Source organism: Varroa destructor, unplaced genomic scaffold (assembly GCF_002443255.2).
Source record: "Varroa destructor unplaced genomic scaffold, Vdes_3.0 BEIS01000005.1, whole genome shotgun sequence".
NCBI classification, from domain to species: domain Eukaryota; kingdom Metazoa; phylum Arthropoda; class Arachnida; order Mesostigmata; family Varroidae; genus Varroa; species Varroa destructor.
Genome location: NW_019211458.1, coordinates 16,861,038 through 16,876,834, shown reverse-complemented (window position 1 = coordinate 16,876,834; position 15,797 = coordinate 16,861,038). Strand labels below are relative to the sequence as shown.

General features: G+C 38.9%; 2 long non-coding RNA genes across 2 annotated transcripts; one reads left to right on the top strand and one right to left on the bottom strand.

Moving 5' to 3' along the window:
* Positions 1-498: 498 nt before the first annotated feature.
* LOC147755356 (uncharacterized) lies at positions 499-2,555 on the bottom strand. The gene is made up of 2 exons (XR_015328106.1): positions 2,172-2,555; positions 499-1,705 (listed from the first exon to the last, which is right to left on the bottom strand). It is a non-coding gene; the product is annotated as an uncharacterized LOC147755356 (long non-coding RNA).
* On the top strand, positions 1,300-15,483 carry LOC147755355 (uncharacterized). The gene is made up of 5 exons (XR_015328105.1): positions 1,300-1,353; positions 6,081-6,127; positions 8,419-8,594; positions 13,162-13,200; positions 13,705-15,483. It is a non-coding gene; the product is annotated as an uncharacterized LOC147755355 (long non-coding RNA).
* Positions 15,484-15,797: the final 314 nt, after the last annotated feature.

Below are 15,797 nucleotides of genomic sequence, written 5' to 3'. Positions count from 1 at the left end.
ATCAGGAAAGCTTTCTAATATCTTAAAAATGACAAACAAACAACAAAAGGAACTGTAGACGTTTCGTAGATCCACTAATGACCACTTCTTACAAATTTGTTATCTGCTCCACCTACCTTTATTCCAAGCAGTTGATTTCAGTTTTGTCTGGCATATGAGCCGATGCTACGCCCTAAATAACGAATCTATGCGTGCAACACTTAAATGCGTAATCTGCCTAAGATTGGAAGACAGACACATAATACGACATCCTAATTGAAGCTAGATTCTTCAAATGGAGTATTTGGGAAGATTTCTTAAATAACATATAGCTGTTTAAAAATAGATTCAATTTTTCAGTTAATTATATATATATATATAAGCTACAGAAGGTGAGGATAATTATATCTATGTAAATATTAATGGCGACGCACTGGTCCTTGTTTAATTCAGGTAGTAGTTTGTAGATGGTTTAAGTGATAGAAATGTCTTGGAGCGTTGCTAAGTGTCGAAACATCGTTATATATCTACGTTGTTTTTTATTTTCCGACAATACACTGAGCCTACGCAACAAAGTAATCAAAGACCTAGACAGGATCGCTGGATCGACATTTTTTGTTTATATTTTTGATAGCTAAGAGTATATCCATCTAATTTGAATATATTTTTCGTATTTGAATGAGTTGGCTAAATGTAAAGTTTCACTTCGATTGACATACTTCGCTCCTCGTACAGGAAAGCCCTTCGTACGGTTTGCTAAATGAGCGATTGATCAACATCAGAAATAGAGCGGCGACATTAAGCATCAAGCTCCTAGCGTAATTTACGTCAGTATTTATTTTGAAGTCGGCGCATCACGAGTCACTTGTGACCCCTCAGTCCTTTTGAAGGGAATCTAACGCACACATATTGCTAAACGCGAGAATAAGAAAACGTTCGTGTATGTACAGCGAGTTCAGTCAGATAACCCTGACGGCTACGGCCCATGACAATGAATCGGCAAAACAAGCAACATAAAACTAACTGTGTTTATTGGCCGTCGGCAGTTCCACGACGCTGAGGTTTATTCCATAATATTTGCGGCGGGTAGCTCAGTTGAGCCGCTCTATTCTCACGCTAACATTGATCACATAAGTTGATTATTATTCTAGATTAGTAACACTTCGCACTAATTACAACTGTTATTAGCATTTAAAGAAGCAAGGAGACAAAGGACAAACGTCCCGTAGATATAGAAAATGCAAAAACGAATAAAATATTACAGTTTGTCCCCCTCTTTCCCCCGTCAAATGTCCCGCCAATTTTGACCTCAGCTGTTACATGTGACAAACGAAATAGGAGCAAAGGAGGACATAAAGAAACAATAAATGTCAGGTATCGATCTCTAGCAATAGCTTAATTTCTATTTCGCTTGTCACGATTACAATGTAAAGTACATCCTCGCCTGTAACCATTTGAGTTCGCCTTTCTTCGTACCCATAAATTTGACTGACTTTTTCCCGTCTTCTTTGGACCCTTCCAAAAAAACAGCGTTCTTTGCCATCGAATTCTGGATACTGTGGCGTGGCTGCGCGTCGGTAAAAAGAATGAATACCCGGCCCAAATAGTCAGTAGCAGTAATGGCGTTCAGTTGTGTTGTTCAGTTCCATTTCGTCTGCTGCTTCACTCCTCAAAGTTAGAAAATTGCTTTTGACTGGTCGATCAGTACAGACATGGCGGAGAATGACTTCAGCAACGCGTGAAACAGTCAGAAAATAAACAGCAGCCGATAAACAGCTTGCCACTCACCGGCCTGTACGAGGACAACACTGTCCACACCTATTCTCACACACAATCGCAAACCCAACAACACGCCCGCTCACGGGAAGTCCCGTATATCCACGCAAGCCGGGAAGAGTGAATATTTAAGAAAAAAGCCACACTGGCCGACCAGTGGGGGGGGCAGGAGAGAGAGAGAGAGAGAGAGAGAGAGAGGGGGGAGGGAGAGAGAGAAAGTGAACATTCTTACATTGAAAGCCACCATAGGGGCGGGTGCGCCATGAACTGGACGCCCTACCGCCGTAACATAAAAATCGGGGTCCGTCACAACTTGTTGTGCGGAGCGCACGTCTCTTTTACAAAACGTTTTTCAGAAAGACAGGAAAAGAGAGAACGAGGAAGAGCTATGAAAAAAGTCAAATACAAAGACAAACCATGTATATGTGTTCGTATAGGAAATAGGGCGCATAGTTGAAAGAGGGGCCCACTCATTGAGCTCGCTGCCAGTCAGTTCCTGTTTGGCACAAATTCGCAAACGACACTCCACTCGAAGCGACGCACTCTACTTGACAAATTCGCGGAGACTATCAGCGCCACATGAGCTAGGAAATCAGTGGCCCACTTTTCGTCGTTGCATAATAGCAAGAATATGCAACATAAAGAGTATGAAAGAGACGAACGTGATAGCTATTTACGTAACAGCAACCAATGACCAGTTACCTGCCGTTGCACTTATTATTGGTGGAAAAACTTCTTCACTTTCTAACAACAAAGATTTGTTAGGACGGGTAATGCCAGAAAAGACGTTTCGGGGTCGGTAAACGGGGCGGATGATCTTCGAACGAAATGCCGTTCACGATTCGTGAGTTTACTCAATGATGTTTACTATTTAGACGAAGCTATCGATCGCAGTGAGTGAAAAAGAACCTATTGTCGATACTATGTCTTAAAGCAATTCGATCGAGAGACAACATAAATAGATACAAAAATAGGAAAGAGAAAAAAATACCCGCACGTAAAGGGTCCAATGCATTCGTTTATTTAACAATATATTCGTACATATGTCATCATATTTTGTATATACGCCTGTCTGATACGCAAAGCACTTGTGATTTTCACTGCTTCTGGTCGGATCACGTTCGTTATAGCTTATGCGGACTTAGTTATTGATGGCAGGAAACGCTTTGCCTGTCAAAAGCTGAAAGCATTATGCTCTAAAAAATCTTTGTTAATCGTTAAAAAAAGATATGGACAGAGAGTAACATACAAAGTAAACATAACAAGGAAATTAATGTTTCCATCGATGCGCATAACGCATTCTACGGGAATTGGCATAGTCAACTTCTGAAGTCCGAAGTCACTGAACCCTCGACAGTTTTGCTCGTTTGTGTAACCTACAAAAACGTTACAGCAAATCAGATAGTCTAACAATTTTTATGGTAGTATTCTCATCGTCAAACAAGTATCGAACGCTGCATAAGCTAACTAGATATAAAAACTAACGAACCGTGGGTGGTCACTAGAACAAGTGTTTGATTTTGGCGGAAATGAGATTTTAGTGAGGTGAACATGGAGTCGCACAGCAAATATGGGGCATGTTAGCTTGTTTATAATATTTGTTATGTGTATTGTAGTATCGCCTGTGGCCGTTAGGACCATATGGGGAAACGAATGTGACGATGATTTACCTTGAAGGCCATTTAAGCTTTTCATCGTAACCTGTGTTGTCGTAACATGAACATGCTTGCCTGTCAGGACAAAATACCAAAATTTTTCTAGGCAGAAAAGAAATATTATATTTACATACACTTACACGTGTGATTTTGTCTTGATAGAAAATTCTCTCCTTGAATTTGTTGTCTGTATGGTCAGACACTGTATAGTCAAACAACCTTATGATCTTTACTACTCAAGCAGACTCCGTTAGTTCTGGAGTCTTTTGCCCAGGATTCTGCCGAAATCGTATAGTATCGATCTTCATTCTATCCAACATCTAGACTCAACTTTATCAGATAACCATTTTTTCTACAAGGTGTTTCAAATGAGCAATGTCATCCGCTTATGAATGTACCTCATTTCGCTATCAGAGGCCAAGAACGGAAGAGTATGGAATGGCTAAAGCATAATGCCTACATTCGTTTTACGTAAATGCGGTATCCGCTCATTTTTGCAAACTGTTGTCATAATCCCTATTCATACATGTATTCATCAACTAGCTTAATATATGAAACAGACCAGCCTCCTTCCAGGTGGGTCGTCCACTTATAACTTAGGCCACCACCTCTAGTTACCACCAAAATGTTTTACGTCCAAACCCTTAATTGCATTATTTCAGGCGGCAGCTTGGTGCTCTAGCTACCACTGCCGACAGTCACTAACGTTAATAATAATCTAATGAATTCTGTTTATTAGTCTGTTTAACAGTTCTTCACTCACTGTACCTTATGTATATCCTTGTGCTTTTATACTCACCTAAAAAAACCCTTACATAGAGAAAGCCGATCAAAGATCGCCGAACTCTTCTCTACTCGTAAATTTTTGCTTAGGGGTAGATGTGCTTCTACCCATTTCCTCGTATGAAATCTGTTTCTCTTTCCATTTCTTCTACTTCTCCTTTAAAATCATTACGGCCCCAGGGTCCGATTACTCCTCTTCTATGTTTTTTCATCGGAATCAGTCGCAGTGCTTAGCTGTGTACATAAAATGAAATGGTACAGATCGTCGTAATACTAAGAGACTGAGCCAACTCTTTGAGAATCTGCTTAGCTTTATTGCTGCTGACCCTGCTCGAATGGGGACCCTCTAATATTCTCGCCTATGGTCGCCTGCATTGCATCGAAAAACGATGCAAATTTCGAGCTCAAACGACGTCTGCTTCAAGCCTTCGAGTCTTTGTGTCTTAAATGCTGCCAGCAAATTATGAAAATGAGTCGATCATATGTTAGGCTACATTAAGGTTCGGCCTCAGTCGAGCAAGGCTCAAAGTCCACATTAGACAAAGTTAGGAATCACCAGTCTACAGCGTATAATATTGTTTGATTGAGATAAATCTAAAATGCTAGAAATATGAGGCAATTCATGTGTCTAATACACATATGATGAATATGGTTGTTTTATGATTTTCTTGTATGCATGTATGTATATGTATGTATGTATGTATATATATGTATGTATATGTATATGTATATGTATGTATGTGTATGTATGTGTATATATATGTATGTATGTATGTATGTGTATATATATATATATATGTATATATGTATGTATATATGTATATGTATATATAATGTATACATATGTATATATATATGCATGCATGTATACATGTATGTCTGTATGTATGTATGTATGTACACTTATTTCTTCTGAACATGGTAGCACGGTTCTAGCGCAACCTAATTCAGAGGTAAAGCGTAAATTTCGGCGATCGGTGCCATAGAAAATAAATCCCAGTAGAATAGGCGTGATTCAGTAACTCCAAATCGTATTACAAGCACGAGTCATATTGCTTGGTCCCTTAAAGCTTCTTAATCTATTGAGAAATGGCCAATAACAAGCTATTAACTTATTGTGCCAGGAGTTGTTACCGCCGCGAATGCTGTTGCCACGGTCATCTTGCTTATTTAGGACCTATGAAAGCGCCTCCGAAACTTTCGCCCTATAAACGGACTGTAAACATTTCTTGCCTCATTGGACTAATTTTAATATTTGATGCAAAAATCCTGTCGCCGAAGACCCGTACCGGTTCATAGTTAGAAGATAGGATTTATATATTCTATACAAAGCGATAGCGACCTCGAGCCTAGGCACGTATTAATGAAAGGTTTCGAACTAATTTAATTTGATGCGAAAGTTGTCTACATTACATACCTTTGTGGGAACATTACCTTTGTGCATCAGCGAGCACTCCAATGAATTATTGGTATTTTATTACCAGAAATATGCGAGAACGCTCTTTAACTAGTTATTATAGTATCTAATATTTATTGATAGGCTAGGTTTCGGTAGCCTTAGTTATAATCTCCATACTTAGCAGAAATATCATAAATAAATAGCTACATTTCATACTTAAAACATCCTCCTTTTATTAATGTGCTTTCTCCTTTAGCTGATCTATTTACAGTACCGTATGTAGTCTTCACTCAGCTGAGGGTATTTCAATTTTATTACCATACATCGTAACTTTTCATAATCTGAACTGTAAGACCTCGATAACAATACCCTCCTTCCTTTAACGGTCAACACAGTTTTTCTATGACATCAGATTGAGAAATAATAGTAATAATAATAATAAAAAAATCGAGAAGTTTAGTAATAACCCGGCGCCAATACACTTTCAGATGCCTGATCAGGGTTGGCTTCGCGTAACACGATCGTGCCTTGGAAGGTAAATAAAAATATGATGAAAAATTCACTTATACATCCCTGTGCGACGATACATACCGAATGAATATACGTTTTGACGTAATATTTTCAGCTCGCAAAGAAGCAATTGGCTCTGAAATGGGCTCTACATACAAACATTGAGGGACGGCCTCTAATAGCCGAACAGACGAAATACCCAATATATAACTATATGCTAGCACGATTAGATTAGTTCTCCACGAGAAAGTGAGGCTTATCTATAATTTGTCATGTAATTTGGACAGAATACGTTTGGACAAAAAACGTGAGACTACAATTAGTATGGAATTCAGCATACGTTGTTATAGACAATGATGTTTCAGTTGTATTTTCCCTACGTGTTGTGATTGCGATAGTCCAGGGGAAAACCAGTTCATGATAAAACAGATATCAGTGCTAGGTGGAGTCGTCTTACGATAGTATAAAAACTATATTTCCTCAGAGCACTATTTCGTGGTTGTTACTGTTGCATTTCAGTTGCTCTATTAATTTTTCTAGATCTCTTCTAAATACGGTTCGTGCAAGGACATGAACCCATACAGCATTTAGTAATAGGTACAGCTTTGTTACCAGCTTGGAAACGGTCTTGAAGTAAAAAATCTGGCAAAAATCCTAAAAATTGCTGGCTAAATATTTTAACACCGTACAAGCAGAAGCTTGCAACTATTCACTGGCATAATCAGAGTGCTTTACCTGTATTAATAATCATAAGAACAATATTATTATTTTTACTAGATCCTCATTAGTGTCAGGACTGGCACTCAGCGTGTAATAATGGGTCACTCGAAGCAGCGAAGCATATACCAAATATATAGAAAATTTCTGAGAAGAGCCAAAATGTAAAAACTTTTCCGAACGCTATTAACACCCGATGAATGATTTTCTAAAATCAGCGTTCATTACTGCTGTCTTCCCTATAGAACTCACCGTATTGATTGGCCATCGGTTTAAAAGATATCTGGAAAGTATATGAGTAAACGGCAGACCGATTTTCAATACATCCAAACTCGTCAAATTCTTATTAGGTCCTTTGCGAGCACGTGTATGCGTTCTCCAAATAGCACGTCAACTCAAAAGTCCATACTTAAGCTCTAGGATCGGGTATAAGATGAAACACATACCAACTAGGTTGACTAGACGTCGTCCGATGCATCTGGAGGGAAGTGAATCTCAGATGCTATCGTACTGCTCGAAAGACGCTATCAAATTAAATCCAGGAAGCGTTTCTTTGTTGCGTCATTCCGTCCCTTCCATTCAGTGCTCTCTGTCACTATCGCTGGCAAAGCGACCACTGAGCTCGCTTGAACAACTAACGAACTTGTGCGGGTCTCGTTAATCTTCTCATGATACGTATAAGCAGAAACAGGGTAGGGTAGTGTATCAAAGAGATACAGCGGAACACACGCTAGAGGGCACAGCAAGTAATCAATCATTAGCAGTACATGGCTTTGATTGTCGTATAAATATAATATTTTAGCGCTTATCTGCAAGTGAGTACTATGCCGCTGTACCTCGTTGATAGAAATTGTTTTTCTATCTTCCTTTTATACGCCTTAATAGTTTGTAAAATATCATCTAGTAAATTCGTCACCTGAATGTAGCGTATTCCTTCCCACCCATAGACAAGGTAATTTTAGGGTATTTAAACTATTTTCATAAAAGACTGAGTAGATTCAACTTAGAATATAATCAATATTTCATTATATGTATAGAGAGGATAATTATATGAGTTATTTCTCAGTTAAATACTATACGGAGTACCAGAGCTATGAACATAGGTGGCTGTAGGATGGCTCTAAATGTCCATCACGCCTAGCCCCATCGCTTGCCTAGGATAAATGTGGAAAATATGTTTGATAATTTGTTTACAAGAATTTTCTTAAGCGCTACTCTGTGGAATTACTTCAGATTTCACTTTATTTCGTCCGGACAGTAAATGAAGCCATTTTTAGATTCGTACAGCTTTACCAATGATCAACAGTAGAGTAGATTAAATATCGTGGCAAAAATTATGTATAAGACGATATAATATCTTTTTTTTAAATAATAAGATGAATTTCAGTGCCGCATTTATCATAGATTTTGTGGATTACATTGGTTGACTAAGCTGTAAAAGGGGAACTATTTTTTGATACAACAATCTGCTCGTTTATTTCAGATTTAGAACTTGCGGATAGCTAATTATACGAGTTAGCCCCTATGGATAATCGTACGTACGCCAAATAAACGATTAAAGTTTTCTAAATTTAAGATGTAAATGTATCTTCCCTGCAGAGGAGACGAACCCACACCCTGAGCCGCGACCGGTCTACGCGCAGATTTTTTTATGTTCATTGTAGATCTGCTTTTTACCGCTCAGGAGGACGAGCCTCAGTGAGCTGAGCCGAACTAGGCTTTATGTGTGTGTTGGACGCCTGATTGTGGATACCATACTTCGTACAGCTGGCATAGTAAGTATGACCGTGTCTGTCTGTGTATGGGGTAGGTCCGTGTGTAAGGACGACGTACAAAAGGAAAGAAACCTCTGGATAGCTGGATGGGCAAGGCTTTGCGTAGGGTAGAAAGTGAACCATCGGAGTTAGCGTTGACCAAAATCGTAACACGGCTGCCTCTACCACCGAACGAAATGAATAGCCAGCCGTGCGACCCATCTGGCTGGCTTGGTATAGAATTCAGGGTCTACAGACTCGCCACTCAGCACTCGGCTGGCGTAAGCTTTTCAGCGGCCGGCGGCGGACCACCAGGCGGCTTATGAGAGAATGGTTGAAATTGTGTGAGAAACCCCTTATTATATTTATAACAGCGTTTTCAGCAGGCCATATACGTTGAATGTAGTCAGGCTGGCAGGCAGTAGACCTACAGGTCGGCTGGTCCGCAGACCGGCAAGCCTACAGGCCGAATCTCGACCTGCTACTAGTCGAGATGGGCTAGCGAAAGCTAACGGACAGATTGGCGGCTGCCGGTTGACGACGAACTTGAAAGGCTAGGCGGAGACTGCCGCTGCTGGACTGGGCAGCCAATAGAATTTTTCGCTAGTCAAGCCACGAAGGGATCCTTGGACGGCTCGACAAGCACACATGTACGCATGCAAAAACCTGATTTAACAGCGAGCCCAGTGTAGTCCGGACCCAACCGTAGGCTAGCGATCCTGAAAAAAAGTTAAGTCACGTGCTGCGCTTATGGTAGTTTTCCTAACTGAGACGGCCACGAATAACGTTTTAAATGCCAGTAATCGTATTACAATGAGATTCAGTTGATTCCAATACGGGAAATTATTTGTGCGTCCTGTAATAACGTATGGCGAACGGACGGGTACATAATCTGTTGTAGACGTTTGCACACAATCGCTAGAATTTCTGTAGCCATGAAAATTGAACTGGTGCACATATCAATAGAGATACAGTGAAATGAAGCCATCTGTAGATGTTATTTTGTTGGGTAGCTGTGGGAACAACGAACTAGTTCCATTTCCTTCACTCAAAACGTATACGCACATATCGCACAATGCAACTTTAACTAGCAGCGATCTCTGGTTATTTCGGCTAACGACTTTCAAGCAAATTAATGCTGCGACTGTTATAAATACACATTTAATCTATATTTTGTAATTCAGGGATGACAAAACTGTAATTAAAGTTACTATATATATATATTGAATTATTTTATTTCTACTCAGGCAAATGTAGCTATCTGCTCTTCGCTTCGATTCGTTGCTTCATATATTCTATTTGCAGGTATTTTTATATTCTATATTTCGCTAGTTTGTGTTAGGTGATTACTTTACAACTCACAAGTACAAGTCAATGTAGTTTACAACTTTACTTCAAGTCTATAGTTACGCAAATAGATTAGATTGTGACGTAAATGACTAAAACAAAAAGAAACAAAAGTTATTTGTTTTCAGAAAATATTTCCTCATGCGTTTTTCAAACAAAAAAACCTTCGTTTGAAAAACGCATGAGTAAATACTCAAGTTTGTGTGACAAGGAGATATTCTTAACAATCGAAGGGATAAGTTGGTGGCATGAACGATCAATCATGAACAATATTCAGCGCGTCGAAGGAAAGTTGGGCGAAAGCATCTTTCTCCAGTAAATTTTACAGGCTAACAAGAAAATTGTTGATAACCTTTTTCAGTTGGTAACAATAACGATAACATTAATAATGGGGCGGTCGTCCAACGAGACGTGTCCAACAACAAATTCGATCGAGGCAAATAATTACGTCCACTGTTCCGTCAATTTACCCTTAAAAATCTACTCTCAGGCCTTACAATACGTACATTTAAATGATCTCTTAAAATTGCACCTTCAACAAATATTATGTAATTGGGCATGCATGCCTTACAGTAAATACGAGTTAGAACCAATAAGCCGGTCGTCTAATCAGGTGAAGGGGCTGCCTTCTTAGGGTTCAGGCGTGACTGGCTTTGTCAATCACTTTATCTGGCCTGTTTTCAATAGCCGAATCGACTAGACTTGTGTCATTGCCAAATAGTCTGTCTGAATAACAACAGCGCTGTGTGCCAGTATGTCAGCATAGACAGAGACCATACAGCAAAACGCTGCATGGTCTCTGTATATACTAAGTACCTTCATGTGTTGCTACTAGTGAAAAAAACAAGGTTCCGGGGTGTGTTCAGTATCGTGCTGGAAATCATTCGTTGAGGCCAGTTAGAGGATGGGACACAAAATGAATATATGGAAAATGTATCTATGGGCTGAGTTTTGCGCTGAAATCTTTCAATGGTTCTCCTCTACCGTAAAGTTATCCGCAGCGCCAGCAGCGTAGCGGGTAAACAATGCAATGTTCAGATGGTTTAATTCCAACAGACACAGCTATTTTAATTAAACCAAGCATCTTATTGTGTTTTGTCAACGGGTGATGTCAATTTTTGGAAAAATCCACGTATCAGCTACGGCGATAACTCTTCTATGTCGTTTAAAAATGTGAACTTTTTCCACAGAAAATCTTCGGGATAGCAGATTATAGATGAGACCAAGCAAATATGTGATACGAATCAACAAACACACTTCTAAAGGTGCAAAGTGAATTTCATAGCACTGCTCGTTTTCGGCAGTAATATCAAAGCTAAGTTAGTCCAAATTTCTACATATATTTTTTCCTTACATTTCCTAAGACACTAACAATTAATGTCTGAAGATACTTGAGCTGACACTTAAGTTCGCAACGACGATTCACATGCTATAATTAAACGAAAGTTAAACGAGGCTCAGACTTCTGAGCATACGCAACATCCTCTTACCTATAAAACCGTCTACATTATAGTTTAGCATTAGGCAAGGTCATCACCTAATCAGTAATCTCAAAGGCTTGAGCGCAAAGCGAATTCCAGCTGCACGATAGCTAATCTCTTATCCTTCACTGTTTATCCTTTCCTTTGGCCTTGAAAGTTTTCTAGTCAATCACTTGGAACAGCGATGTCTTAGGAAGTAGTTGATTGTTATCTGGCTTTGGTTTTAAGAGGCTGAGTAAGTTTCGAAATCTTTAAAGCACTCAGGTAGCCATTTTTATAAAAAAAAAAAAAGAAAAAGCATTTAGTTCCAGTGCGATTGTGTTCTGCGGTACACACGGCACAGTAAAATGCTATGTTTTTTAGACTAAAGCAAATAACATATCTAAAAGTTATTTACTTTATTCTAAAAAACATAACTTTTTGTGAAGTATTTAGAGCCAACTTTTAAGTTTGACTCTACGATGCGGCACTCTTTACTTTTCAGTTCAAACCTAAGAATACAACTACGAAAAACGTTTTATACAGGATGTATTAGTAATGCTGATTTTGCTTAGAAAAAGATAATAGTACATTGACATCAGGTAGAAGTATAAACTACTACTAAGCGACTTAATCCACATATGTTTAATAAAATTGCATGACTTCTTGTCTCCGGCTAGAACTGTGCCCAAAGTCTATAATACTCATCATCATATTGACTCCTCATTATTAATACGATCTTGGACTGTTACGTACATTATAATCTATTCTTTCTAAGCGCCGTTCTATTCTTCATAGGAAGTTTAATACGATCCGAGAAACCCGTGTCTCCACGTACGGCACTTGCCTGTTTTTGAGTCGTCGGCTGCTGGCGTTTTGTGCGTTCATTTTTGAGGCTCATACCCCCTCTTATGAAACGTTCCGTAAAGGCGACAAATTCAGTCAACCCAAATTGCGTGACGCATCTCGTCACGAGATCAAATCTATACCGTGGTAGTAGTCAGTACAGTAGAAATCTTAAGGACAACACGGATCAATAGGCTGAACGTCAAACTTTAAAAGAGGTTCACATATGGAAGATTTGTCGGTTTACAGTTAACTATAAACCATACTGCAGCAGCAAACAGTTTCGCAGATAAATTACGTCTGATGGACAGTGGCGCTCGTGGCACAAGAAAAAATGGCATATGTACGTAATAATGAGCTATGTGACATTGTTCAATTGGACCATTTATCGAACGCTGGCACGAGCTTCGATTTTGTTTGAGAATTACGACTATAAAGAACCGACCGTGAGAAAGGCTGCCTTGTAAAAAGGCCCTCAATGCCAAGATCGGCATCGTAGAATCGCTGTCGGATGAATTCAGTTAGCTACGGTCCGTTGTATTTAAGAGTCCATAACTCCGATGATTAATATCGTTAAAGCATTTAGGTCCTTACTTATTTGTCGTCCACACAGGAACGGTGTAATTACTTTTAGAGCGGCCTTAGAAGTAATTTCTCGATCGTAATATGGAAGGTTCTCGAAGTCGAAGGGACCCAAATAAGGTATCAACTCTGAACACGTGACTGCACAGGTCACAGGAAAACAAGCCGTTCATTTTTATGAATTAGAGATTCAAAAAAAGCACAAAGAATCTTGCGAAATTGTAAGATTAAGTCGGTTTATCGAAGTACATTCTCAAGACGAGAGAACATTACGAAAGCTCTGTATTCTCACATATTCGTCAACACAAAGTGTGAAATAACAAAAAATCTTTTTTGTTATTTGCAATTTTTAGGCGTCCAACGTTTCATCCCCACGGTCCATCGAGTGGCAGGTTCGCGCTAACTTTTTATTTTCCCTAACCCAAAGTAAAAAGTACACAGCATACGTAACAAATATTGCTATATATCGAACAAAGCGATAAGCGCCATAAGTCTTAGATGAATGCTGTTTTTAAGCCTTTGCGGTCTAAGTTCAATCTGTCGAACTAAATTTAAATTAACCCGAGGATGTATTTGTTGGATCGTGCAATGCACTTAACTTTGTTTTGACTATTATAGTTTAGCTTTCTTTTAACTGCTCTCTTCATATAACTTCTTTTCCGTACCATTTGACACCTGATGTACCAACGAAATGAATATTCAAAGCCATACCTATTGCCCTATATAAATTGATATTTCAATTTATACTGTGCATTATGGCATTAATGCTCGTTTCTGGTTGTGATGCTTGACAAACGTCGTTAAGCAGGTTTGTAAATCCAGCTTAAGTTAGTATTTCAGCTTAATTTGAGTCGGTTAATGCAAATGTGTGCGACCAGGATATATATATGTTTCAGTTGACTGTCATGAAACACCTTTGTGAGGGCGCGTCGTCGAGGAGAAAAATGAACCTTGCAGTAGAAAATCATAATTATGATCATCTAATTGTCGTACCTCTAAATAACAAACTACTACGGAGAAATGCGGAAAAACACTTGCTGTTAAAGTGGTTAGCAAAAAAACATCGAAACAATATCCTGCCTAATTAGATCTATTGTGTGAGGTGACATTGAGTGAGTCATAAAGCAAGAATATATTCTTGCTTTTTCTGGCATATAGACTCTTATCGGCAATATCTATGCATCGGGTATTGAAATCCGTTATTTTTATCATTTACGTACATTTAAAAAACGTTTATTTTGCACAAAATGTATACTTTGAAGTGAATATACGGAAAAAAATGTTCATCGCATTCCTGTGTGTCTATCTGACACGGGAACTAACGTCGTTTTTGACTTTTTTGTGTGATCCTTACATGTCTACCAGGGATCAGATTCTAATTATATTCTAAAAACTAGCAGGATGTTGAAAAATTTGCATAAGAATTACCACTTTCATAATCGAAAGTTCTTGACATGTAAAATGAATTTTTGAGTATGTTATTATGACTCAGTATTTCAAGTTTTACGTCTGGTATTGCCTTTAAGTATTACTTCAGACGTATGTTGTTAACTTACTACTAACTCACTACTTCTGAACTACTAAATCCGAAAGATGTCCTGGCAAAGGCCAACTCTGCCTCTGCATGTCTGCTAGACTTAATCATCTGATAGAATGCCTAAAGTCGATACCGGACGTAAAACTTGACACGTAGAGAGACCTGGTTGAACTGCCTGTAGAACGACGCAGTGGTAGAATAATTGTCTACAAACCTTTTTTCAAAAGTGCTTCAGGGCAAACGCATTTGCAGCCCAGGCCTTAAGGTTAAGGCATTTATCTGGTATTGTGAGACCCTCCTCCACTAAGTCTTGGATCTCGTGCTATTGGGCCTTTATTCGGAACTTAGTTTTTGAACCAAAACTTGCAGAACAGTAGTGGTAGTGAGTTACTATTGCTCCACTAGTCGCGTTCCAGTCCATCCTTTTGTCGGGTTCTCCTCCTCACCGGACGTGATAAGGCCCGAGCGAGGTCTTATACGTTCTTCTCCGGCCAAGCGTAAATGTATAGCAGCATTTTGTTCTCGTAGTATTTCAGTTGCTAGCTGTTTCTGTGGCCTGATATGGCTGAATCGCCCTTGTCCGCTAACATATCTCTTGCAATTGCCGCCTCAATTATCCAAAGGCTTGTCGTGTTATATATGCATTTCACAAATTGTTTTGGGCCTAGTTGGTGGATTTTTAGTTCTCTGATCACCGTCCTTTGTCCACCGTTCCACTATCTTGTGTATATATGCTTGTCAGGATTCGCTTGGAGGTTTCCAAGGCTTATTATTATTTGAGTAATGTGAAAATCAATCTCGCGTACCGACCTATCAAAATATTTTTTCATCAGATCTCGTACCTTTGGCCCGGAGTTCCCCCTTCGTAATACTGTCCACAAAATGTAAGGACAAGTGGTTATCTAGATTCGAAACTGGGCATAAATACACTTTGTTTCGTGCTGGGAGCCAGCCGTCTGAAGCAATGCTTTGCGGCAGCACTAACGCAGAGCTCGGAACGTTAATTTAGGCTTGACCGAAAGCCAATTCAAATTTCCACTCAATACCTTTATCAAAACGACTAAAAACTGAAAAGTCAGGATGGTAAAAATAGTTTAATTCAGTATGGTTAAAGAATCTGTCAATTAAAATTGCTGAATTGTTTGGACGTAAGTAACGCTAAAGAAAATTAGTTTTTATACACAACGAAGTTAGATTTAAATTTACATCACTATATTAAATGTAATCTATACGTGTGTTTCAACACACATTGCACAAATTATAAACTGAATTTTTTGTGGGAACTGGATTCTTTTTTTAAAATCGACATAAGCTTCCATCCATCTTATTACCATGGTCACACTTTAAGGTTGAAAGCCATAGTATCGTTTGTTATATTACGATACAAACGATTAATGATGAACACTTTCAGTAAAACGTCCATAAAAACAAACAGACAACAAAATTAGAAAC